This window comes from Callospermophilus lateralis, chromosome 6, assembly GCF_048772815.1.
Source record: "Callospermophilus lateralis isolate mCalLat2 chromosome 6, mCalLat2.hap1, whole genome shotgun sequence".
Lineage (NCBI taxonomy): Eukaryota > Metazoa > Chordata > Mammalia > Rodentia > Sciuridae > Callospermophilus > Callospermophilus lateralis.
The window spans coordinates 152,709,157-152,735,303 of record NC_135310.1 but is presented as its reverse complement, the minus strand read 5'-3'; the positions used below and the strand labels follow the sequence as shown (position 1 = coordinate 152,735,303).

General features: G+C 43.8%; 1 protein-coding gene across 5 annotated transcripts in view; it reads left to right on the top strand.

Annotated features, from left to right (window-relative positions):
- Positions 1–26,147, top strand: part of Atxn1 (ataxin 1) — a 384,962-nt gene that overhangs the window by 86,095 nt on the left and 272,720 nt on the right. For all 5 annotated transcript variants that reach the window (XM_076859235.1, XM_076859233.1, XM_076859231.1 and 2 more), the window contains exon 3: positions 7,857–7,977. The gene's annotated coding sequence lies outside the window, so the exon portion shown is untranslated. The remainder of the gene's footprint in view (positions 1–7,856; positions 7,978–26,147) is intronic.

Here is a 26,147-nt window from a genome sequence, read left to right as displayed (position 1 = left end):
ATCCTTGCTGGATTGTTAAGGTCTAGGTTGGGATAAAGTGTTTGCTAGAGAAAAGATGAGCATGTCTCATAGATTATCACCTGTGGGATCCTATCATGGCTGATGCTTTCCTCCTGCCCCCTCTTGCAAGACCCCAACTATTTTTATAATAATACTAAGACAGACGTTATTTATCTGCTTCATTGTCGTGAAGCTGAGTTTTTTCAGAGGCTATATGAGGTGTGATGACATCATATAGTGAAATGTTTTAATTTTGGGAAGACCCATGTAATTGAGTAAACTATGTATTTCCAAATGACTAGTGAATTATGTTGCGAAATCATGCATGATCATAGATCCATTCAAAGTACAAGATAGACCAAGGAGTTTTAATGTAAAACACTTCAAAGAATTTATTGATGTGTTTCAGTTTCCAGGTTATCAATTCCACCTTTTTCTGATACACAAGAAGAGTGTCCACAATTCATGGAAATGGAGGCCAGGTTTTCTTTGCATTCTTCAACCAAACAACATACCACAGTAAAGTGAATTCAGAGGCACACATGAGAATTTAACCATTTTCTGTTAAGGCTGATGTTAAAGATATTTGCCAAAACTTCATCCAGTATCACTGTTCTCACCGATTTCTTTGTTCTGAAAATAGTTATTTTTCCATAAGACATCATTTTATGTAACGTTCAATGGACATGTTAATTTTGGGGTTAAATGTATTATCAGGGGCTGGGAGTAGAACTCGGTGGTAGAGTATATGCTTAGCATGCCTGAGAGACTAGGACTTGATACCCAGCGCACACACCCACAAACAAAAAATTTACAAATGTTTTTAAATTCTCAGTTTTAATGACTCATGCAATAATTATTGTTAAATTTAATCTAGCTATTTTAAAGCTCTTTGGGGTGCCCAATAAGTTTTAGGAGTATAAGGAGGACTTGAGATAAAAGTTTGAGGACCCCTGGTTAAGGCATTCCCTATTAAGGTTTTTTTCTGGTCAACAACTGTTGATGGCCTTCAGGAAAAAGTGTCCTGTGGTCAAATATATTTTGGGCCAAGAATCCTGCTTTCTATCCTCTTAGAGATTTACAGTATATATGAGTGTATTAAAGTCCCTCAAAGAATGTTCCCCAAATTTATTCCCATCCTGAAACCCTCCTTTTATTTTCTATGTAGCTTAATGTTTCACAGTGGAATAGGACATCCCGCTGAGCGTTCTGGCTAGTTTACAGACATATGCTTTCTCCCCATTTTTAAAAAATAAAGCAAGAATTATCAGGTACTTTCCTGGGTAAGTCCATACTTTCTTCAGAGGATGACCCGTGGAAGTTTGCCAGTTGATTTATTTGATTGCCTCTGCTAAAAAAAAGAAGCCCCGGTGCACCATCGTATTACACTGTTTTGCTTATACTCTTTGAAGCTGTTTCTACTTGTGTTTTCAAACTCATATGTTTTTAAAACTCTGTTTTAGACATTTTTGTGTGTTAATTAGTAGCATCTGCTCCTTATGTCATAAGACAAAGTAATTTCATCCTTACACGAATTGTCCAAATTGTAGGTTAAGTGGTAACAGTCCGCTTGTTGAGCTGCTACTACTGTTTGGTGTTTTAAAATGAGCAGAAGTACATTTGGTGATGCATCACGTGCTTCTATAAAACAGTTGCTTTTGGCAACTAAGGTTATAAATGGCTGCAGGTTTTGTTATTTTTTTTCATGATTCTTTTTTTTCCCCAGTTTCCTAGTTTCCACTGACTGTGGATACGATGCAAACAGTTAAAACATGAGAGAAGTACATTCTTTCCTCAGTATCTGTGGGGGATTGGTTCCAGGACCCCCGAGGACACCAAAATCTTAGATGCTTCAGTCCATTTTATAAAATGGTGCTTCTCAGATACCTAAGACAACATAAAGCCTTTGTACTTAGTTGTTACACTGTGTTGTTTAGGAAGCAAAGACAGGGGGAAAAAAGTATGTTGAATACAGGTGCAGTTTTTCCCCTGAATATTTTTGATCCTTGGTTGGTTGAATCCCAGGTGTAGGACCCATGGACACCCAAGTTGAGTTCCACCAGTGTGGATCAAAAGCATGTTCCCAGCTGTTGCACGTGGACCGTGCTATGAATAAGAATAATAATGTAATAAGAATAATACTGTCGTTAACCAGTGCCAGTTTCCTTGTGACAAATGCCATTCTCAATTTGTGTTGAGGCAGAAGTGCAGAGATAATGTCTTTTACTCTGCATTTCATGTCTATGTCAGAAAAAGAACAGAAACATGTTAACTTGTTGTAATAATTAAATGGACAAGAGTCACTGTGTTTTACATAATTCAAAGACTTTGGTTTTTGTTTGTTTTTCTGTGTTTTTGTTATTTTGGTCTTGCCAGTTCCTACGGAAACACTGAATATTATCTGCTGTCTTAGCCACTTTCTATCACCAACCCTCAGTTGATTTCCCCTCATTATTCTGAAAAATCCACATGCAAATTATTGTGACCATCTTATTAAGTGTCTTGTTCTTTTCCTCACCATTGAGCATGGTAGTCCCTGCGTCTCCACGACTTTGCTTCCCACAGTTTTAGTTACTCTGTCAACAAAAATTCCAAAAATAAATAATTCACAAACTTAAATAACTTCTATTCTAGACTACTGTTATAATTGTTCTACTTTATTATTTTTTATATATACACCTATGTAAGTTATATGTACATATAAATTAAACTTTACCATAGGTATATATGTATAAGAAGAAGTGAAGTATACATATGGCTCCAAGACTATGCACAGTTTGGGGCAAACACTGTAGTTCTTGAAATGTATCCCCTGCAGATAAGGGGAGAATACTACAGTGTTGTTGTTGTTGTTGCTTATACAGTGGCTTGCTAAATTGCTGAGACTGGCCTCAAACATGCAATCCCCCTGCCTCAGCCTCTGAAATCCTTGGGATTATAGGTGTGCACCACCATGTCTGGCTGTAATACTGTGGTTTAAGGAAGAACTTTTGCATGCAAAGAAGGACATTTAATCTGTAGAGCATGTGCTGACTGTGTTGGACATTTTCTAATAGTTAAATCAACCCGATTAAACAGACTGAGTAAGGTTACCCTAACTAAAGCAAGAGGCTGCCTTTCTGTCTTCTTTGGCAATTAAGTCTGAATGACGGTGGGTTTGGATGTCTGAGGTAGAAGAGCTGTGTTGATATGTGAACTGTATTGATATGAAGGAGCAGATGGTCCACTGCTAGGGTGAACTGTGATGTCAGCTCTCTGCAGGGGAGAGACAGGCTCTGGTGTACACATCCTAGGTAGAGGGGACATTTCCCAGGGGAATATTGGTCCCTGGTGACTAAGAGCCAAGGCTCTGGAGTTGGGTGGCTGAGTCTGATCCCCACCTCCGTGCAAGTGTGTGGTGCTGGGCAGGTGGTTTAACTTGCTTGTGACTCAGTTCTCCAACCACAGTTGCTGCCCGAGAGTGGCCTTCCCCTAGTTATCTACTGATATGTAACAAGTTACATATCTGTAACCAGAACTTAGTGGCTTAAAACAGCAAATATTTATTCTCTCTCAGCTTCTGAGAGTGGGAGTCGGCCCCACACCTCAGCCGGCTGTCTCTGGCTGCCAGCCTTATGTGACATGGTAGTAAGCTGTGAGCCTGCAGCTTGGGGCGGGGCTGCTTCCAGGCTCAGTCACACAGGTGTCACAGCTGCAGGTCACACGGGCCCCTCCACAGGTCTCCCACGCAACCTAGTGGTCGGCCTCCCTGGGTAAGCAATTCAGGAGAGAAGTGCCAAGGTGGAAGCCGCAGGCCTCTGGCCACCTGGTCCTGGAAGTGGCGCTCCATTAGTCTCACCCACTCTTTCCTGGAAGTGCATCTGCGGTCAGTCCACTGTCGATGGGAGAGGACTTCACAAAGACATAACACCAAGGTGGGGCGGTTGGGGACCCTCTAGAGGCTCCCTGTGATGGAAACTTGGGCTGTAATTATATCCTCTACCTATTTGTAGCCACAAGTTCCAAATTTATACATTCACCTGTCTCTTGGACACCTGCTTCTCCAGCCCTTTCCATCTTTCTGAGTGGCAGCTCCGTTCTTAGACGTGATGGAGTCAGAGCCTGGAGGGTTCCTTGGCTCCTTTCTTCCTCTTGGGCAGCTTGTCCACTTGGTCTTCAAATTTCTTCTAGGTTCTCACCAGTTCCCACCATCTAAAAAAAAAAAATTTAAATTTATTTACTTATATGCAGTGCTGAGACTCGAACCCAATGCCTCACACATGCTAGGTGAGTGCTCTCCCACCACCCCAGTCCCCAGTTCCAACCATTTTGACTTGACCTCTAGGGTCACCGTGTTTGCCTGTAGGCAGGGTCTCTCGCTTGGATTTCTGCAGTACATCATCTGGCTCTGTTTTTGACTTTGCCCTCTTATGGTCTGTTCTTCACACCACAGACCAAAAGATCCTTCAAATATGATTCAGATCATGATACCATGCCATTCAAAATAATTCTCTGTGTCTTCCTGCTTTAAAGTAACCATCAACATCTTGAAAAAAGCCTGCCTACAAGGCCTTTTTATGCTTATCAAATTTATTTTGTGGTGTAAAATATACATGTATAATAAATATAAGTGAATTATTTTTTGTATGTATGTATTATAAGTAAGTGTATATAAATGTATATTATAATGTATGTATATAAATATATTTGTATTTTTAGTTACAGATCTAGAATATATTTTCTAAATGGTATAAAGTAGGGATCTAGTTTTAAAGGAAGAGCTGATTTTTCCAGCAGCATTTACTGAATAGAATGCCCTTTCCCAAAGGGGGCGGGTATTTTACCATGAACTGTTTGGTTTTTTTCCTATGAAATCTGTATCAATTTGTTAGATTTAGCATAAAGAGCAAATAAAAAAATGTTTGCGTTTGTAGAGATCTGATTTGGCTTTTAAATATTTGATACGTGTAAAAACAACTTGAAGTATAAATTGGGAATTAATTATAAAAATATTTCCTTAAGTCCATTTATTTGATAAATTAGGAATCAATTCTAATTAGGAGGCTGTGACCTAAGTTGAAAAATTCAGTTATCTGCCAAAGGAAGAGTGAAAAATACATCTCACGGCTCCCGGGGCTACTGTTTTTGGCTTATTTGGGTGTATTTTGATTTGCTCTTCATAAGTGTCTAGGAAATTAGCACCTCACTGCTTGTCGAATCTGAAACCATTGTCAGGATACCTCCAGAATGAAATCCTTGTTTATGTGGCCAACTTTCCTATGTGCTCTCCTCTCTCTGGGTGTTCAAGACCCCGGGCTTTCTTTTTCTCTTTTCTGGATTTCTGGTCTCATCCCTATCATCAGCTGGCATGCAGGAATGGGGAGGCGGCGAGCCTACACTCCCTTTAGTCAGTTGTGCCGGTCAGCAGCAGCACTGGTAGAGTTTGCTGAAGGGAAGATGCATATGGCAGTCCTTTTCTTGTAGGTCTGGCGTGCAGCTCAGTGGTGGAGAGCTTGCCAAGCATGTGCAAGGCTCTGGGTCCAATTCCCAGCACCGAAGAGAAAAATCTTATTCCTGGGGTGGGAGTTGCTGGGGTTTGAACCTAAGCTTCAAGCATGCTATCAGCACCCACTCTACCCCTAGGCCACACTCCTAGGGCTGCCATATTGAAATTCTAGCTTAAAAGGAGGGAGTGTAGAATTTTCAGTGGTTTCCTTTGGATATAAGTCATCTCCTACTTGTGTTATGTGTAATTGAGGGTCTGCAGTAAGTCGCAAAATGAATCACTTCTGATGCTGTATCTAGAGAGATAAGTAAAAATGTAAATTATTGTCACTTGGAAGACTCCTTCTTTTTCTTCTCTATGAACAGTAAAAGCCCTGCACTGGCTATTAAAGCCTGGAGGTAACAATGGAACAATTCTGTCCCTCCCAGATAGAGTTTACTCCAAGACAGGTGATGGGAATGTAATCCAGAATTGAATTTCTTTCTTGAGGGCAGAAACAAAACAGAAAAAGAGACTACCATAAAGAAGCATTTGGCTACTGGTGAACTTTCTGTTTTAAAGCCATATTATATCATGTTAGATGGTTTCGTGTCTACTAAGTCAAAGTGAGCCTGAATGATTGACCTGGAGCCTCATCAAAGTATCTTTTACCTTGCTGTGATTTTAAGAGCTAGAAGGCCAGCAGATTCATTTGCAGAGGTTTAATTAGATGGCAAAGACCCCTCCCAAGATAGAAAGTTGGTGACACCTATGGAAACACAACAAGCTATTTTTAGTTAAAAAAAGAAAAAGAAAAAGATTGATACCAGCCAATAACTTGCAGTGAGCTTATTACTAAAATCCTCCTCTTCCTTCCAAATTCTGTTTTTACCAAGCCGGTAAGCTAAAGACAGTTTGTCATACTTTGAACTTCCTGGCTTATGTTGATCTGAATCAATATGTTACTGTTACACATTTGAGTGGGAGCTGAGTTACACTTCATGAAAACTGCTTAGAAAACTAATAAAATCCTCACAACCCCACTTTCGGCGAGTATTGATAGCAGGAAAATAAAAAAAGACTCTGCCATTTCCAGGCAGTTGCTCCTCCAGCTAGACTGAAAATTATGTGACATTGAACTTAATCCCCTTGTTTAAACATTAACCAAGAGGCAGACGCAATCTTCTCCAAAGATTTAAGTGTCCACGTCAATTTAACCAGAGGTACATGACTACCCCAGAGTCCTTGGAAGAATCACTGACTGTTCCCTAAAGTAAGAGCTTCAGAAGGCTCTGGAAAAGTCAGTTGTCCACACAGCAACCTAGTGAGACAGGCCAGCATAGCCTCCCTCGTAAAGTGGGTCACTTGATGTGATCTATGGTGATTGCCCCAGGACCTTCGGAGCATTTTAGAGAGTTCCAAGTTACAAGTATAATGTGGCCACCAGATCCTGGTCGCTGGGTGACAGCCTTCCACTGGGCTTTTTAAAAGAAAATGGGGGAAGAGCTTATAAAAGGCTAAGAAGGGATACAGGCATCTTTGGAAGACTGTTTCCAGCCTCTCAAATGGCCATTGTCAAAAAACAAACAGTAGGGTGGATTTGACTGAGCATTGGAAGACACTGGAACCACAGACTGTGACCAGTGAGCCTTGAAAGCTGCCAAAGCAGAAAGGACCTTTTCAGAGTGACCCTGTTGCCCGCGGATCTGATGTGTAGGCTTCCTCAGCTGCATGAGTGGGGCGGGAGGCATGCATATCTTACCCTTCATTTCACGCTCAGTGTGCAAGGGAGCAACTATTTCCCGCCTGGAGAAGGTCTTCCCCAAGTTCATCAAGAGGCAGACGAGAGAAGCCCATCCGTGACCTCTTTGTAGTGCAAAATGGAAATATCCTCTGTCTGGTACTCTTGTTGGTTGGATCCTGGCAGCCCTTTATTTTAAAAATATTTGCTCAGCCAGTCTGAGTCTCTGATGAGCAGAATCAGATGAATTTTCATTTCAAACAAAACTTTCTCTACTCTGCTCTTGAAACCTACACATCAGCGCCTTAAATCATTTAAACGGCATGAATCCTTTATTTCCTTCCTTCAGTCTGTAGATTTGCAGTTTGCCAGCCCTTTCCCACTGGTGGGGCTCCTCGTTTGAGGAGGCACCATCTCCCGCAGCGTGGGGCTGCGCTTTCCTTCCTTCTTCCTCCCTGACCCCCCACCTCCAGTATTTTAGGGCACCGTATGTAGACAAGATGTGCGAAAGCTTCGTTCTGGTCATTAGCATGCTGTTTGAGGTCAGGAGATAGACATTTGAGAAAGGCCAGGGATTTCCCCTGACTATCCACTAACTGCTTGAAGTGGCATTTTCATTCTGACTCGATGTTTTGTTTTGTTTCACTGCAGCGTCCTGGGGCATAAGGAAAGAAATTGTCTGGAAGACCCAAAAGTAGTGCTGCTGCGGACCACGGGCAAGACAGAGCGGGCTTCAGTCTGCACGAAGAATCTGAAACACGCATGGTTTTCGGTGAGTCGTCAGGAGGGCTTGATGTTTATTAGCTTTAAATTTCACCTGGCAGTGTCTTTTTGGTGTGCAAGACATCTTCTTCAAGGGCCTAGCTGTCTCTGTAGCACCCCAGTAATGAGCCATTTGAGATGATGTTGTTCTAGTCACTGAAAGTCAAGAGCAACCACATAAATCTAGTGTGCTTGTTTCTGAAATCCACTTGATGTATGAACTGAGGAGAATGTATTTGTGTTAAAAAAAAAAGACAAAAAAAATTAAAAATTAAAAAAAAAAATCCAAACAACAACAGACCAGCTACATCTTACATATATTCTATTGTAACTGAAAGCGTAAGGGATTGACTAATCTTTCACCGAAGAGGAAATAGATTCCATCTGATGATGGAATCAAGTTAGTCTGTAATCAAGTTTTGGGATGGGCAAGGTGGGAGTCATTGGGAGTTTCCAGGTCTTGTTCAACAAATGCTTATTGAGTAATGTTTTTTTTAATGGGCTGCAGAGTGATAATTCAATACTTGTATATACGTGTAATGATCAAATCAGGTAATTAGCATTTCCATCTGCTTAACCATTTATCATTTCTTTGTCTTCTCCAGTTCTTTATAAGATATATAATAAATTGTTGCCAACTGTAGCCCTGCTGCTGTGCTGTAGAACACCCGGGCCCATTCCTACTGTCTGTTTATTGAGGAACTCGTTGCTAAATGTGATCCCCTGAATGATAATATTGGTCTGGGTTTGAAGCTAAAATACTCCCAACTATAAGTAAATGATTAAAAGAATTCCGAACTATCCACCAAAATAATGTGGACTTCCAAGGATCTTGTATCAGCCCCATCCATAAAGTTTCTTGGCATCTGAGTCCTCACGTGGAAGTCCAGTTTATCCCCACCTAACCTGGAGACCCAGGAGAGCTTACTCTTGGCCTCGGAATGAATGACTCACCTGTAAAAGTGCTAGTTTGTGTCTCATTGAGCTCCAAAATCTTGCAAATTTAAAATTCAGTGCCCTCTAGTGTAATCAATTAAATAATTATATCCTTTGATTCTTGCCCAACTATATTTCCCGAGGGCCTGTGGCAAGTCAGCATCTGCAGGAGGCATGCAGTACCAGCCAGTGTGGCAGCTGGGGGGTGTCCCTTCTCCCCACTGGCACCCATTTTGAGAGTCATTCTTTTGGTGAAGCAGGACTTTGCAGAACGTGTGGTTAATAATGTCTTCCCTCGCAGCCTTAAAGAAAATGTGACTCCATCTTTCACGATGACTCCATGCAAATACAGATCTGTATATGGGCGCCTTTCGAATTAGTGTCTTTTTCCACAGAGGACCTAACCTCCTCCTCCTCTGTGCTTGCTGCCACGGGTCACTGATTCTTATCTGCCAGTGCTTTTGCCCTGGGAGCCCCAAACATTTTTCACAAGGAGCAGAATTTAGTATTTTTCTTTCTTACCAAGAAGCAGAGCTGTGAATACCACTTTCAGTGATGTTCAGCTGTCACTCTTGTTAGCAGCTGGCTGTCTGCCTCAGAGTGGTGCATTATTTGGGTTTCGTAACAGCGTTTTTTTTGGTTTTTTTTTTTTTCCTTCTCTCTTACAAATGTTAAATTATGAAGTGCAAGAAACCACATGAATGCAGTAGAGTGAAAATGCAAACGCAGTGTTATCTGGAAATGCCAGTTTTAAGAGCCTCCTGGTGAGAGCATCCTTCCTGTCATGGTCACATGAAGCCCCTGTTGGACCTGTTAGCTGGTGGTCCCCCAGCCAGGTCTTCACCCCCATTTACACCACACACTATGGCCACCTTCTCACAGTGATTCAGGAGGTTGGGTTAGCATGATTGCTTAGGCTCTCTGTATCCACGTCCTGCCACCAGGAAACCCGACTCTCATTCACAGGTCTCCCCCAAGTCCTCAGCACTTCACTAACTGGTTCCTCTTTGGGCACATCCATAACGTTTAGAAGCTGCATTGTACAAAAAGCTTTGTCACACCTTGGCTTTGCGGGGGTTTGCCATCTCTTTGTCTGGGCTGCACATGGCTCCAGAATGAGAACCCGGTCACAGATGTCTCTCAAGAGGGTGGTGGGGCTAGGGTCAGGATCTCCTGTATCTGAAGCAGCTGGATGTGGTCATGAAAGCTGCAGACTCAGCTACACCAGATTTGGTGAATCACACTTTGGGGGGATGGAGAACCCAGAAACTCAGCCCAAGTAACTCTTGCAAGCTGAGGTTTGAGACAACTGAGACTCATTCTGCATCTTCTTCTTGGCCCTCCTCACCCACCGCAAAGGGTCCAGGGCTGGGCACATGGTAGATGCCCAGGAAATAATTGCTTGCTGATTTAAGTAGCATCAAACCAAGAGGGTGGCATTTACTTTTTGGTTCCCTAACCTTTTAGGGGTGGGAAGTCATCACGTTCTTTGAACTTTTAGAAACCTGGTTTTGTCGAAATGTGTAAAGCATTCTCCAATAGGTCAGGGGCTCTTTGAGAAACTTTGCAACCACTGACTCTGTTCCTTATCATGACAGTAGCATGTGACTAGATCTGGTATAGGTGGAAAATCTCCCTAGGGAGCTGGTCGGGAGCCCCAGGATGGCAGAAAGATCTGAGGAAGGAAACAGCACTCTGGTAAACTAGAAGCTTCTTGCTTGGCTCCAAAGCCACACCTGCCGCCCTTGGCCGCTTATTCTGAATGGCATTTCTTTCAGCTGTTAGGACTCGGAGGTTGTCAGTTTTGGAGGCAGGAGAGCAATCCTGTTGTTGAGGGGATGAAATTTAGCGGCAGTGGACGGCACATCAAAGCGCCCACAGAGGCGTGATCGGTTCAGGATTTGCATTCAATGTTAAGAGACCACGCTGGTGACTGGAGCCCCTCCTCCCTCCTCCTTCTGTCTCTGCAAGGACAAGCCTGGCCTTGGATGACCCAGAAGAGATTTGCAGGGTGGGGCTGCTTCTGGTGCAACTCCTAAATGCCCTTGCTGGTGGTTCATCCCAGGGGGATCTGACAGTAAGTTCAAGTGGAAAACCAAACAGAATGATCTTCAGAGGCCTCTCCAGCCTATGTATCCTGATGACCTCAGGAGGTCATCAGGATACATAGCGCCCTCTACAGTAACCGACTGAGTCGAGCTAGGAAAAAACCAAACTCAGCTGCTGCTGCTATCTCACAACACAGAACACTTCTGTAAGCACATGTTTGGGGATTCTCCCCCATCAACACACACACACACACACACGTGCGCGCGCATGTGTGTGCGCGCACACACATGCATACACCCCCCCCCCCCCAAGCAAAGCAAACCATTCTCCTCTGGACACCAGATGTGCATCCTTTAATTCCATCCAGTTATGACACTGTCCACCTGGGGATCATGTCAGGTACTGCAGGTACAGGGCTCAGTCCTATAACCCTGCCCTCTACTTCCAATGCCAGTTGCAAGCCCAAGCTTGTTGGCTTGTGATTCTGACTGACTACTTACATATTGGCGTTCCTACAACCTCCTCCCCGGCTCTGAGTGAATTTGAGAGCGGCTTATGGAATTCAGGGAAACACTTCACATATGTTTGCTGATGCATTATGAAGAATATTATAAAGAATATATAAAGGACACAGATAAACAGACGAAGAGATGTGCACGGTGAGGGAGAAGGGAAAGGAATGGAGTTCTGCACCTTCTCCAGGAGGGTCACCCTTTGGGACCCTTTTCTTGTTCAGCTCCCCAAAAGTTCTCCAACCTACTCTTTTGGGTATTGATGGAGGCTCCATTAGGTAGGCATAAATGATGAAATCTTTTGATGCTGTTGACCAGCTCAATCTTCAGCCCCTCCACCTCCCAGGAGGCTGTGGGGGATAGAATGAAGCCCCCAACCTTCTAATCCTACTGCCTTTGTCTCTCCAGGGACCACCCCCTATCTTGAAGTTATGGAGGGAACAGCCAGCTGTCAACTAATAGTCAACCAGCGTTCAAAACTCACTTTGGAGATTCCAAGGGTTTTAAGAGTTGTGTGCCAGGAAATGGTGATAGAGACCAAATTCATATTTCATAATATCACAACTGACAAGTGCATTAACATTTTTTTACAACCTTCTTTTTTTTTTCTTTGAGTATTACTTAGTTACAGTTTTACTCGGAGAAATTGTGTTGATCCTGGATTTAGTTTGTGTGAAAAGGCATGTTCAAGCACAGTGTTAAAGTTTCTTATCTCAGATCTCTATTCAGTTTCTTTTTTCTTTTGGTGGTGGGGATGAACCCAGGGCTTTGCACATTTTACACAAGCGCTCTACCCCTGAGCTACACCCCCCAGGTCCTCCATTCAGTTTTGACTTGAGGAGTTTGGCAAGTGGAAAGGTATAACTGGGTGGATTCTTCTCATATTCTTATTTAAATGAAGAGTAAAAACAGCATGTGTTCCCAAAGCAGTGCTAAGTACTGGGGCCTTTTAATATCAGCTTCACAGAGACCCTCACGGGATTTTCTTTCTGTGTAGCTTCTTTTTTCCAGTGGGTGGGGTTGGGAATTGTTTTTGTGATGCAGAAGGGAATCACACAGGTTGTCAGCTACAGAAGACAAATGTACAGTTGTCTGCAGAAGTGTCTTTGAGCCTTTGTTGAAGCCTCAGTTGGAGGAATAATGAAGGACAAAATTAAAGAAATATAATGTACAGGATTTTAGCTAAATGCCAGATGTTGGCATTTCTGATTTGGAGGTCTACAGCGATGCATGGGACATATATATATATATTTTTAATAAGAAACCGTATTTCCTTGTGGGTGGGAAAAGAGAAAAATTGGTTCTACAAGAACATTTGTCTGGTTAGAAATGATGCATTATTTTCCAGGAGGTAGCCTTGAGATCAACAGGATTTCCAAACTGCCACCTAAGTCCAGGACACTGCTGTAAGAGGGCTGAGGCAAGCAGGAAAGGAGCCAGGCCACTGGCGAGCTGCACGGCAGACCATGTCTAGAAAGCTCCTGCAGTCCTCTGGCTTAGTTTGGTTCCCCGTGTACCTAAGCCAATGTTCTGTACAGCAGTACCCAAAATGCCTTCTGTTCAATGTGTTAGAACTCGCTCTTCTAGCTGATGCTATCACAGGCTAATAATCGCACGAGTCCTTCAGAGAAGCATGCGGTTTGGTGGAGCTGAGTCAAACCACACCCGTTCAGGAAATGCAATGGATTTCTGACAGCAGGCACCATGGGAACCAATGCTGATTTACTTGATGGGTCCTCTTCCTTAGTGACTGTCTGAGGGCTTTGAAGGGAGGTCTTTCCTGTGCAGCAAAAGAAACGAGGATGTAACTGCCACATTTGCACACTGGGAGACCACAGGGGAAGCGGTGTCCCGGGGCTGTTACTGCGCATGCTCCTCCTGGAGGCCTCCTGACCAGGAGTGGTCCTGGTCCCGGCTCTCCACGGATCCTGCCCTCCTGACGAACTGCCTCTGCAGAGTCCAAACCCGGTTACTTCCAGCTTCCTCCCGGATGGCTCCGATGGGGAGTGGGAATCCAAACCCTAAACTTGAAATGACCTTGTTTCCCTTTATGGGCTCCTTGTTTACCAAATGGGGATCACCAACCCGCGCGGTCCTGGAGGCTGGACACTGTCCTCTCGACGGGCTTCATCCCTTGAGAGTGCCGGAGCTTTTCCTCTGGGCCCCTCCCAGGCAGCCTGCTCTTTTGCTCTTGCCCTGGTGCGTTTGGGGCCTCAGCATCGCCAACCTGGACCGTGGCTGCAGCTTCCCAAGGGATGTTCTTGACCTCCATCTTTTCTTCCAACAGTCCACTTCTTCTATATTGAGAATTATCTTTTCAAAGAAAGCGTCTGATTCAGTCTCTCACACTTAGAAACCTTCCTGGCTTCAGTGGTGAATTGCCCCAAGGTTAAATCCCCAGTACTAACATACATACATACATACACACGTACATTGAAAAAATCCCTTGGTAGCACACGGAAGCATGGAAAAATGTTTGCCATAGAATGTTAAATGTAAAATGTTTATAGAATCATGATAAAGCGTATGCCCATCCACAAAGACTAGAAATAAGTAAAACAGAAATGAAGGTATTTTTTTAGTACTACAGTGGCTTGTACTTTTCCAAAAAATACTTCTTTGGTATTTCCCATAGTGATGAAGCCATGTGATGAGGTGGAAGGAAAAATTAAGAGGATTTTGTTAGCTTTCCATCCCCCTATAAGGTAAAACCTGGACTTCAAACATGCTGTGTCATTGAAGGACCGTGAATTTCTCCATGTTTTTATTTCAATACCCTGGGAACTCCTACTCATCCACTGAGGCCTCATTGAACTCCCCCCATTCGGTATTTATCAGTATGCTACTGCAGTGCTTTTTTTAAATGTAGCTATCTCTGTGGATTATTAACCAGGACAGAGACTGGGTTTATTTTAGACCTTGTATTTCACGTATTAAGTCCATTCCCACACATACTCTGGCTTAATAAATATTTACAGAAAGTAAGAAGAAATCTGCAAATTTCTTAATACCTTTCAAGGTAAGGTACTCATTTATTTTTTTCCAGAAAACTTCAGTACTAATTACTGTTTCAGAGAAACAATGTTTATGAAGGTAGTTAGATACAGCATCATCTCATTTAAACTAAGCTATCCAAGTAAATCTTGGGCGGTAGAAAATTTTAACATCAAAAGGAGGTATTTTGGCTTCTTTGCAGCCCTATTTGTGAAGTTGCTAGAAATTGCTTTTTCAGCTGTTTTGTGTCATGTGTAATCATGTACGTCAAATCAGAAATACAAATTAATGACACACACAGGGCTGGCGATGTCATGTGAAGACGTGGGTTTTTTTTTTTTTTTTTCCTTTCTTTTTTTTTTTTTTTTTTCCTAAGGGAAATTTAAAAAGTCAAGACTGGATAACATTAAAGGATTGATGTAACATTTTCAATTCTGAAAGGCTATTCTGCTCTAGGAATATGCTTGTTACTATTTTTTCATTTCTAAGAATTCTATTTGGCTAAAATACCGAAAAAGAAAGAAAAAAACTTGGCTTGAATAAATGAAGAATCCTCTCCAAAACTGATTTTGGATCTTCAAAAGTTCCTTTTCAAAAGGAAGAATAGGACGTTTTCTAATATCACATGTCAAAAACGCCTTTAAAAAAATTATCCTCACACTTGTAAGAATGGATTATATTTTGGTATTAGGGGCAGGTTGTTTAATGGCATATATTATTTGTGGTATACAATGTAAACATGTGTACATATATAACATACTTTTTTTCTATTCATTCTTTAATTTGCATCAGTAAGTTGAAATAGAGAATTTTAGTTTGAGATTTGCCACTTTTTTTTTTTTTTTTTGCATGATACCATTACCCAACCTTGAAGGGTTTTTTTTGCATATAAACTCATGACAAAAGTTGAACAGTCATTGGATAATTTAAGACATTAGTCAACAACATGTATTGATTGTGACTTAGAAAAATTTAAAAAACACATCACTCTATAAGTTGACGCTTGCCTGTTTTGCACAGTGAAGCACCTTAATGGAATTTCCTGCTTTCCTGTCCTGAGCCTTGGGTTCCATTAAAAGTCCACCCCTCCAGCTGGTAGATGAGTGGGGAAACTCACAGTGGCTGAGGCTGAGGTGAAAGTGCAGACTCCAGTTTACCTGTAGTTTTCCCTGGTGCCTGCTCCATGGGCTGCACGCTGGTCCAGCTACCACTGCTGATCATCGCCAGGAAACTCTACATGTTGTCTTGCATTCGTGAGAGATGGTACTCGGAAGCATCCTAAATGCCTAGTGACAAAACCTCAGGAAGGAAACAGATACTGCAGTTTTCATTACAGCTTCAGTGTTTCCCAGTATAGAAGGTGCTTATCTTGAAGTGCCCTCTGCAGACTGTCTCCACAGTTGGTGTGGTGATGCTGTGGCTGGAGCCTATCTGAGAGTGTTTGTTGGTTAGAACAGGCAGAAGTGTCTGTGAGCAGCAGTTGTAGCCCGTGCCCAGCATGTGAAAGGCCCTGGGTTCCATCTCAGCGCCCAAATAATAATAACAACAATAAAATAAAGGGATTCATGAGCAAGAGTAGCTTCGATTAGGAAAACGAGTAGGCTGCTTTTTCCAATTGCAATTGCCTATGTACAGAACATAGTACCATAATGGATCCCAGACTTAAATTTTTCAGTTTTATTGAGGTATAATAGACAAATAAAATTGTGTACAAGGTGGTGTGCAGGCACACATGCATATTTGTGTTGTGAAATGTTTATTGCAATCAATTAACACATTCATCACCTCACAGTTAGCTTTTTGTGTTGTTGGTGGTGAGAACAATTAAGATTGTCTGGTAGTAACTCAAGTGTGTAATGCATTGTTATTAACTTAGTTACCATGTGTGTATTCAATCCCCAAAGTTTTAAAATACAATCCTGATTATAACCAGTGCAGATTTTTTTAAAAACACATTTTTTAAAAAACAGCCATTTGCTGTTGGGCAGCAATTTAATGTCAAGTTTAAAAGCATGGGTTATTTTTGGGGGGAGTTGGGGTTGGGGATACTGGGAATTGAACCCAACAACTGAGCCACATCCCCAGACCTATTTTGTATTTATTTAGAGACAAGAGTTTCAGTGAGTTGCTTAGCGCCTTGCTTTTGCTGAGGCTGGCTTTGAACTCGGGATCCTCCTACCTCAGCCTCCTGAGCTGCTGGGATTACAGGAATAGCATAGGTTCCTGAGGCCAACTTCCTGAGTTTGAATAGAAATCTACCACCAAATAGCTGTGTAATGCCGACCAAATTGTTTAACCTCCTTGGGTCTCAGGTTATCCACCCTGGAAACAGGAAAAAATAAGACAGTACCTGTCAGAGTTGGAGAAAGTACCTGAGTTAGTTCACATAAGATTTTCCAACAAGGAGAGCCATTATCATCAACACCATTTTCAAGGTGTTCAGTTCATTACTTGGGAGAAATTTTCCAGCATTTGTTTTATTCCTAGGGCCTTCCTTAAACTCAGCTGATGACTTCATAGTCAGTCAGGGAAGGTGAAACGTGCCAGTGAGCTCAGAGAGGAAGACCAACAGAGCCTAGGAACACCAAGAGAGGGCTCTGTGATCTGGTGAAGGAGGACCCAGGTCTTGTCGGAGCATAGCTGGACCCTGAAGAGTGGCCAGGGGTCCACCTGGACAGAGAAGCAAGGCCTTCTAAGTAGGAGGGCGCAGGCTGTGACATGAGGAGAGGGGAGAGGGTAGGGTGTGTTTGAAGAAAGCTGTGGACCAGTTTGGGGCCTGTGCAAAGTGGAGGTGGAATAATGAGAAACGTGGAGGAAAGATAGGTCGATTCAGTATTGCAGTTGTCCTTTGTATCCTGGGTGACTTGGTTCCTGAAACACGAGTTTCCCCCTGGACCCCAAAATCTGCAGGTGCATCCTGTTTGCATTTAATCTGTGTATCCTCCTGTATACCTTAAGTGTCTCTAGGTTACTTATAATACCTAACACAATGTAAAGAGTTGATATACTGTATTTTTTAAAGAGTATGGTGACAAGAAAATATGGTGTTCATGTTCAGAACAGATAAGTTTCTCTGTCTATACACCACACACACACACACACACACACATGCACACACATGCACACACACATACACACACATTTTTGTACCAGGAATTGAACCCAGAGGCATTTAACCATGAGCCACATCCTTAGTCCTTTTTATTTTTATTTTGAGATAGGGTCTCGCTAAGTTGCTTGGGACCTTGCTAAGGTGCTAAGGCTGGCTTTGAACTTGTGATAGTCTTGCCTCAGCTTACTGAGTTTCTGGGATTATTGGTGTGCACCGCCACACCTGGCTGTCTACCAATAGGTTTTGATTCATGATTGAGGGACACTGTAGACACAGAACCCACAGATATGTAGGGCCTACTGTAATGAGAATGATTAATGCAAGCCATTAATTGAGTGACTTCTATGCACCAGATTCTGTACCTGGTACTTTACATAAATTTACTCATCACAGTCCTCTGTAATATAGCTGTCCCTGTGTTGTGGAAAAGCAATTGAGTTAATCCAGTAGCAAGGGTTGGGATTTTTGTAGATGGTAGAAAGCCTGCACAGGTTTTGGTATGGGAAAAGTTTATGATCAGGAAGGGTGATTGATTTTCCTGCTTCGTGTAAATTCCCTGGAGCTAGAGATACATCCTGCTCTCCTCTGGGTTCTCCTAAGACCATCCCCTGGACTGTGGGCATGGTGGATACTTCATAAATCCCGGTGGAGTCAGTTTTCAAAGCTTCTTCCACATAACTTTGGAAACGCTCTTGTACATTTTCCTTTTTGAAAGGGAAACTAACCAATTAATTTATTAAGTAACTCTTTTTAGCTTCTACCTGTTTCATCTCCTTTGTCCTCACAAGGCATCTTAAAGTGTAACCTTTACCTTTAAATTGTGCTATTATAATGGAATAGATGATTGGGATTGATGAATATGACCTAGCAAGGATTCCATCACCGACCTCTGGGTTGGGGGCATGGCTTGGTGGTGGAGTTATTGTCTAGCATGCATGAGGTCATGGGTTCCATCCCCAACACTGAAGAAGAGGAGGAGGAGGAGGAGGAAGAGGAGGGGGAGGAGGAACATGAACATCTGGCCCCTGGCCTGTACTCTGCCATCCCCACACCTCTACTGAAGCACTGCTGTTTCCCAGTCTCCACGGGTTGTTCCTTCCGCTGACTCAAGTCCACTTTGCTAAGCAAGCACCCTGTTGCTTTCAAGGAAACTAAAGCCCCACAAGGACCTAATCTACTTTGCAGAGGTTGATGGGAAAGAAATCATTTTCAGCTGTCCCCAGGACCAGCATTCTGCTAAATGACTCTGCTGGCAGGTGGCCATTTGGAGAAGCCCATCACATTAGCCACTCCTTGGAGCCCAGCATCCTGAGGTGGGCGGGTCTGCAAAGTGAACTTGCCCTTCACAGTCAATAGAATTGGAGAGTGAGTCCATAAGCAGGAGCCCTAGGTATTTAAGGCAAGCACTTCGCTTCTGATTGAGCCCCAGTTTATTACAGTACTAAAAGGCACCTAGCAACAGGCAAACAGTGTTTGCTTCCAAGGGCTGCCTGGAATTTGGAATGACATTTCATGAAAGGGGAAGTTCAATTCCAGCTATCAAAGGTCATGGCCAGTGAGGCCACTGACATGCATTATGTAAATTCTTCCCAAATCTGTATTTATTATCTTGACAAATTTTGGAGTAGTTAATCTGCCCTGTGACATTGATCTGCTGTAAGTTTCTCTAAACTATCAAATCCACTTACTGCATGTGAGTCAGGAGTGGGAAATATTTGCCCCCCCCCCCCTTGCTGCTGTCAATTTTCAGAGGCTTCGCTCACCTGCAGCTGTGCCAGCTCTGTCTGCAGGTGTGGACATGGGGAAGGGCCATGTTAGTGTCCTCCCTGGCCTTGCCTGGCATTGCTTTCATCCTTTTGGGAGGGTCAGTGAACCAAAAGCACTCAGTCTCAGGGACCCGGCAGTCAGACACCTCATTTGGAAAATGTCCTTAATACAGACCTTCAAAATACATAATGATTAGTCAAACTGGGGTAAATATATGGTTGTCCCTTGGTATTTGTGGGACATTGATTCCAGCACCCCTCCAAGGAAATTGTAATTCCTTCAATCTCAAGTCCCTTACATAAAATGGTGTCCGATTTATGTCACCTCTAGCTCAGGGCTAGTGCCTAATACAATGCCAACCCTGCATAAATAGTTGTTATCCATATTGTTTAGGGAATACTGGTAAAAAAAAAAAAACTTGGTACATGTGCACATTTCTTTTTTAGTACAGGTGCACAGTTTTCTCCCATATGTTCTATCTGCTGTTGGTGGACGGTGTAGACGTAGAACCTATGGATGTGGAGGGCCGACTCTATGCCTGTGTGTGTATACATTTCATGATAGATGTATGAGCAATTCAGTGGCATTATTTACATTCCTATAGTTGTGCATCCATTACCTACTATCCACTTCTAGAACTTTCTCATCATCCCCAAGAGAAGCTCAGTACCCATTGGATATTAACCCCTTATTCCTCCCTCCCAGCCCTTTCTCTCTGAGTTTGTCTATTTTATATACTGCTCAGAGTCATAGAATATTTGTCCTTTTGTGCTTGTTTCTTAGTTTATGATACAGCATTCCAAATGTGTAATCATTGGTCATCAATACTTTATTGTATTGACAATTACTGATAAGGTGTAATTCTCATTCTAACTTAAGAAACTGTACTCTGTTAGAATATAGATAAAGAGAAGACTTTTTTTGTTTGTTTTTCCTTGTTAATAAAATAACAAGACAAAGAAAATAATATTTGTCAAACAAAAGATCAAACTACCTCTGACAGCCTTCATGTTCCTCTTTGGGCGTAATTTGGTTTGAATTTTTTTGCAGAATTTCCTCCAGCAGCCTCTCATTTCTGTAACACCTGCCAGGAAGACTTCGGAATTTTGCAGAGACCATCTTTAGAATGATGTAAATTTACTCTTCTTCCTGTTCATTTTAAAATCGATCCTTCTGTCTACCTGCTTCTGCCCAACAACAGGCGGTGGCATGCAATGCCTATTGTTGGAAAATGAGAGAATCCTAGCCCTGCACTTGGGATGTTATTCAAAGCAGAAGTCTTCCCCTGCTGCACAGAAGCAGAAGCATTGTAATTTTACCACAGCCAAAGAACTGTAGTAGAGGTGAACATAATTCCTCTTCTATTTACATCTTTAATGAGTCACAATTAAAAGTAGTGAGTTGGCGTGTCAGAGTGAATGTGTTATTTTCAGATTTCTATGATAGCAAGTGCTGCGGATGGTTGAAGCTGCACTTCACAGGAACCCAGAGCTCCAAAACCCCCAAGAAAGCAAGCCCAGAAGGTCTGAGCTACTTCCTGAGCGCTAATGGGTCAGTCATGGCTTTTCGCAGTCTTAAGGCCTCAGATTCTCCCATCTTCTTGAACACACATCATTTTCCTCTGGCAAAAGATAGTAGGGATTGTTTTGAATTTGAGGTGCACGGAGTTTTTCTTTCTTCTTTCCGGAGTCCCAGTGAAGACGTCTTGAGCACGTTCCCCACGTTGATGCACTGTATGGAGTGCAGGCGCAGGACGCCCTGTTGGAGAGGGCCTGTCCCTTCACCTTGACAGGTTTCGGGGTGCCGTTCCCTCACCGCTGCTTCTGCATTTCGTTGTAGCCTCTGACTTCAGTTGCTCCATGGTGCTGATCTGGGGTCTTCTCTCAGGGACCCGCAGATGGGTTTCCACAAGCTACGCATGGCTGCCAAGTTCATGACGGTGGCCCACAGGTTTTTCTGGCAAGGTGATAAAGCCACGTACTAGAATTCCTGTCACAGCTCATCTGAAAAATAATATGTAAACATTTCTATTTAAACTCAGCTAAGCTGTGTACTAATGTGCTCCTAATATGTTGTTGGTGAAGCAAACAGGAATGAAATGTCCGGGTCTTGGCCCTGTGCAGGCGTCAATGCAGAACTGTGGACACCTCGTGGACCAGGCAGGCTGATCTTGAAGCTGGTGCTGCCTGAAGAGCTTCAGACCCTGTGCCTAATTTTCTGTTGCTAATTTTGTGAATTCTTTTTTTAATTTTCCCCAACTCATTCCTCTACCCAGCTCAAGCCTGAGGACCCGTAGACTGAACCCACTATGAACGATGCACGTGTATAAGCTGTGCCTAGGCCCATGTTAATCAAATACGTTAATTCTCTCCTGCTAGTACTCAAACTTCACAAAACTTCCTATGTCAGCCTTCAGCATAGGAAAGGGTCGGGTGCAACTTCCCCCTGAAATTGCATACAAGGAAATGTATATCTTGGACGTTTAGCAAATAATAATAACATAACTGATAGTGAGTGTGTCCTAAATTTTCCAAACCGATGACTCACGGTTGTGATTCACATATTCCTGGGAATCCCCCCACCTGCCTTGTCATTTCCCTGGAGTATATCCGACTCACTTAAGAGTAAAAATGAATGAACTATGTAGCTTGTCTTGTCTCATGCCACCTCACGAAAAATTATCTTAATGGCTATTTTGTGAGACTTTTTTTTTTCCTAGCCCAACATGCTTATTTTTCAGGTAATTTTTCCTGCTAAGAACCCACTTATTACCAGTAACTGATTTGAGAACAGCTGTTGATTTCTAGTGTGCCAAATGGGTCTCTTTCTTTCTTTGTCAAAGAGTTCCTTTATTGTTCCTAGTCTGTTGTTTGGTGTAAAAGCTAATTTAGTTCAGGTTATTTTTTTTTTAAAAAACGCACCTGGTGTTAAAGCCATAGCACCTCCCTCACAAACAGCACCGTTACGACCCGGGAAGAAAAGACCCCAGGGAAAATATGACTCATTTTCAAAAAGGAATCAAGTGTGTGTCTGTGGAACAAGGTTCTGAATTAATTCCTGATACCATTGATGAGGCACTTAAATTCCGCGTTGATCAATAAACCAAGGAGGTGGGATGTCACAGACGGAAGGAGGATGAGCTTGTTCCTTCCTTGTGTGGGCAGAAGGTCCCTGTGCATGATGCAGGTGACTGCAGAGTGCAGAGTGGCCATGCATTTTGTCCCACTGGGCGGTCCTGTCCTTACTGACTTATTGACTTAGCAGCCACATGAAGGCCCGGGAGGAGAGGGAGGCGGGAAGGGTGGTGCAGAATTGGAGGCTAGATTGCTGTGGGAGGAAGGGGGTGCTCACACAGTCTAGGTTTCATTCCCTGCTGGGCCACAGATTTGGTGACCTTGGGAAGGTTACTCATCTCTGGACTCTCAGTCCCCTCCCTTGCAAGAGGAAGACAGTATTCTAGATAATCCTTGGGGGTTCCCTGTAAATGATGACATTCTGTGTGTCTGAGGAACAAGGGACATCAGACTACCGTGGGACGGGACAGGAAAACAGGAAGAGGGACACACAGCATGTGGCAGGTAGTAAAGCAGATGGTGGTCAGGAACACAAGGTGGAGATACCCCCAGGGTAAATTCAGGTGTCAGGCTCAGTGGCCAAGGGACTTTTATAGGAAAACTGACCGGACCTTGGAAATGTCCTGCAAGGAGCCGGATTTCCATTGCATGGACTATGCCCCTAGCCTTTCCCCAGCACCGTGAACTTGGCTTTGCTGGCTCTCCTACCTTCCCAACCCCTGCCTGCTCACCCTTCCTCTCATTGCATCTTCAAGATGTTTCTGGAGGCCCCCAGGCACAGTAGATCTTTCTTTCTCCTTCTGAAGCCCCATTGAAATGATCTCTCTGCAGATTCAGACATATTTATTTATCTTGTCACTGTTCTGCCTAAAGAATCAGATATAGTTGTGTTCTGCTCTTGCCTGAGCTCATACTGCACGCGGGAGCTTTTGTAATCAGCAATCAGCAGCAGAGTTTCAGCGTGCACTGCCTGAACCCTTGCCAAGTTGCTACTTAGTTGTTTAGTCAGCGCCATTGAACCTCTGTCAAACCCTTAGTTTCTGGGCAGTGTATAAGAATAGCCCCACATCTCAAGAGTTTAATAATCCCATGGCGGAGCCTAATGCAAATGTAAACACAAGTGACGAGATAATAATATTAATACCAATGGCAATGAAAGCAATAGGCATTTTCTGAGTGCTTGCTGTGTACCCAACTACCATGATGAGCACTTCGTTTGCTCTGAATCACACACACACACACACACACACACACACACACAGAGTGTTCAGTTCTCATGCCAACTCTATGAGACAGGGCTTCTCATTAACCCCTTGTACGAGTGAGGAAACTGAGGCCCAGAAAGCTGTGATCTGTCCAAGGTTACCCATGAGGATCAACTTTTCTACTTTGGAGAAATTCACATGAACCCCAGGTAAGTGCTAAATCTGTCTGATGCCAGGACCGGTAAATTTGGATGGGATTAAGGGAGAAAGTGGTTTAAACTGTTTGGTAATAAGAGAGAATCATAACTGTGTGAAGAAGACAAAAGAGCCCTTCAGGCAGGAGCTAATCGCTTGGGAGGATTAAGCATAAAGAAGCCCAGGGGCTCCTGGCCCCTAGGTGTGTTCTGCTGTGTGCCTCCGGCTGCTGCACCAGGTGACCAGAATGAAACGCAGGAGGGGCTGTTTTGTTAGCTGCGGAGCCGGCGTTGCTGTAATTAGTAGCAGGTCAACACCTTATGAAATCTCACCGGAGTGTAAAGTCATATTTCTAACAGAAATGTGTTAGTCTGCAAAGCGAATGAGGCGCGGGCATCCACATCCTGCCCCGCGGAGCCTGCTCCCTGGGTTGCCTCACCAAGTGACGCGAGCTTCGCACCCTTGCTTGGAGCTGTCGCCGCCTCTGCTCCACTTCCTGTTAATTAGCTCTGAGTCTCGGGTCTGTCATCACTTGAAGCTACTCAGGACATATTTTGCTCCAATCTCCCAGACAGCTTGGGGGTTTGCCTGTTCCCTACGTCTGCTTGCCCTGCAGCCACACCCAGCACTCTGGCGAGGCAGGTGCCTGGGGAAGAGGGGCGGCAGGGTGTGCTGGCAGACAGTCGTGGGCACCCCAGGCTGCAGATGACTTGACTGTGGTCTAGAACTTAGGAGCAAACTGGGGAGACCTGGAATTGGGGGTGCTTGGTGAGAAAGAGTCAGATGTGGAATTGAGCGGGTAATGCGATCGCATTACCCGCTCAATTCAAGGGCTTTTCCTTTCCAAACTGGAAAAGAAAAGCAAAACAACAACACAAAGCTTTGGGAGTGATTTCTCCAGGCCTGTCAATGGCTGGGTTGTTTGTCTAATTAATTAATTAACTAATGAATTACTTTGTCTATAACCTCTTTGTTTGGAAGAGTTTTCGTGGCAGTGCACCCACCAGGAGAATCTTAGGAAGTAAACAAGTTAGCCTGTGTCTTTAAAAAAAAAATGTCATAACAAAATGCATATCAATAACATATTCTAAAAGCAAGGACCAAATGTGTTTACACATTTAAGTGTTTGTCACATTTAAACAAAAATGTGCTTTTCCTTTAAGCTTCACCTTGTCTAGCAATTTCTCCCTTTCCAGTTTCTGTAGAGGCTGGTGTTTGTGAAACTCCAGGGCTGGCATGGTAACTCCTGTTTTTTGGCATTTGCCTTCTTAAAGCTCCGCCTGCCCTTCGGAGCCCTGTGATCCCGAGGGGACCTCTGGCCATGGGCAACCCTTGACCCCTCCCCCACCCCACCAAGACCCTTCACTCTTGGGTCCCACTGTGCTGGATTGCAGGGCTCCCGAGGGGCAAAAGTGGTTCTGGGTCATCGCATCCACCACACTGGAACGCAACGATTCAGAATTTGCCTTTTGCCAACCAACCCCATGGAAATTCTAGTTACTTAGCCCAGACCTCCTATCTCATCAGGTTCCTGCCCGCGTTATCATCGTGGTCCTCGCGGTGGCTCTGAGTGGGGTGATCCACCAGAGAGCAGACCGGGCAGGGTCACCTCCTACCGTGGCCAGACTGACTCAGTGCCTTCCCCACTGGGAAATAAAGTGGGGGACCTGAGACAAATGACTGCGGATCAGACATTCTAGGGAGGTCCTGTGGTTAAGGGGACAGTCTGGCCTTCACCGGGGGTTTCAGAACACTGATGTCAACCATGAAGAACTGAAGAAGGCGGGGTCCTTTAGAAGTGAGGGCCATGAAACCAAGGACCTGGAGGAGGGGTGGCAAAGTGGGTCCCCAATTGACTTTAGAGCTGAAGGGAGTGTTCAGTGTGACTTCCAGTTGGAGTCGGGACAGATGGGGCCTCTGCTCGGACGATTTCACGTTTGAAGGTGATGGAATTTGAACTGGTGATGCCTGTGTGCTTTTACTACCTTGCACCATATCAAGTGCTGACCCGAGTGTGACACTCATGTCCAAGGAACTTGGGGCAAATAGGAGTGTCACTGAAGGCAGGCAGGTAGGGAGGTTTGTGAACGCAGTGACTGCAAGTGTCCATTTTCCTAGACCATTTCCAAGATCACCGTTCACCTGAAGCACTGTATTTAGGACACCACAGGGTTTGGCCCACCATGTCTGTGCTGCAGTGGGAAAGGGCATGGGCTTGGAATCAGAGAGACATGAGTTTGAATCCCGCCCCCGTCACCTGTGATCAGTGAGACCTGAGCGTGTCGATCTAAGCCTCTGCTCTCTCAGTGTCGTCCTTCCAAGCCCCAGTGCCTGAC